The sequence below is a fragment of the Lissotriton vulgaris genome, chromosome 8, assembly GCF_964263255.1.
Source record: "Lissotriton vulgaris chromosome 8, aLisVul1.2, whole genome shotgun sequence".
Classification (NCBI taxonomy): domain Eukaryota; kingdom Metazoa; phylum Chordata; class Amphibia; order Caudata; family Salamandridae; genus Lissotriton; species Lissotriton vulgaris.
The window spans coordinates 1,099,438,983-1,099,439,821 of NC_141696.1; positions in this window are offsets into that span (position 1 = coordinate 1,099,438,983).

Below are 839 nucleotides of genomic sequence, written 5' to 3' on the forward strand. Positions count from 1 at the left end.
GCGCCCTGGCGGAAATAATTAATAGTGCTATTGACAGACTAGCACCCGCACGTAGGGAAAGGATTAAAGATAAGGGGAAAGGGGCTCCGTGGTTTAACGCAAATCTACGCAGTCTGAAACAACAGCTTCGCCAAGGGGAAAGAGCCTGGCGAAAAGCATATGACCCTACCACCCTTTCACACTATCTTGAAGTGTTTACAACATATAAAAATGCAATACAGACCGAGAAAGTGGCCATCAATGAAAATAAGATTGTGTCTGCTTCCAACACGCAGAAAGAAACGTTTAAAGTCCTGAAGGAACTTCGACAGGTCACAGGTCAAAGAGCAGAAGCCTGCCTTTAACATAGAGGACTGCGATAAGTTCCAAACCTTCTTTACCTCCAAAGTGGAGTGCCTCCTGACAACTATTGAGAACACCCCTAAGCTTACATGCCCGCTAAACCCAGTCTCTATAGGCTATCCCTTAGAACTAGCCCTTACGTCTTTTCCCCTGCTTACGCATGAGGCCTTGGGGCCACTTTTTGGACGCATGAAGTCTTGTTCCCCAGCCGACCCTTGCCCACCCAGGATCTACAAGATGGCCCTCCCCGAGATCGAAGGCGAGATTCTATCACTCCTGAGCATGTCTCTGGAAACAGGAGTGGTCCCGAGTGATTTCAAGGAGGCGCGTGTAATTCCCCTCTTGAAAAAACCTGCGGCCGACATTAAAAATCAGAAAAAATTTCGGCCTATATCTCAGCCCTCTTTCCTTGCCAAAGTCCTTGAACAGCACGTCCTTGCCTCTCTCGCTCATCTCCTAGAGGTTAACGATCTTCTGCAATTCAATCAGGCTGGTTT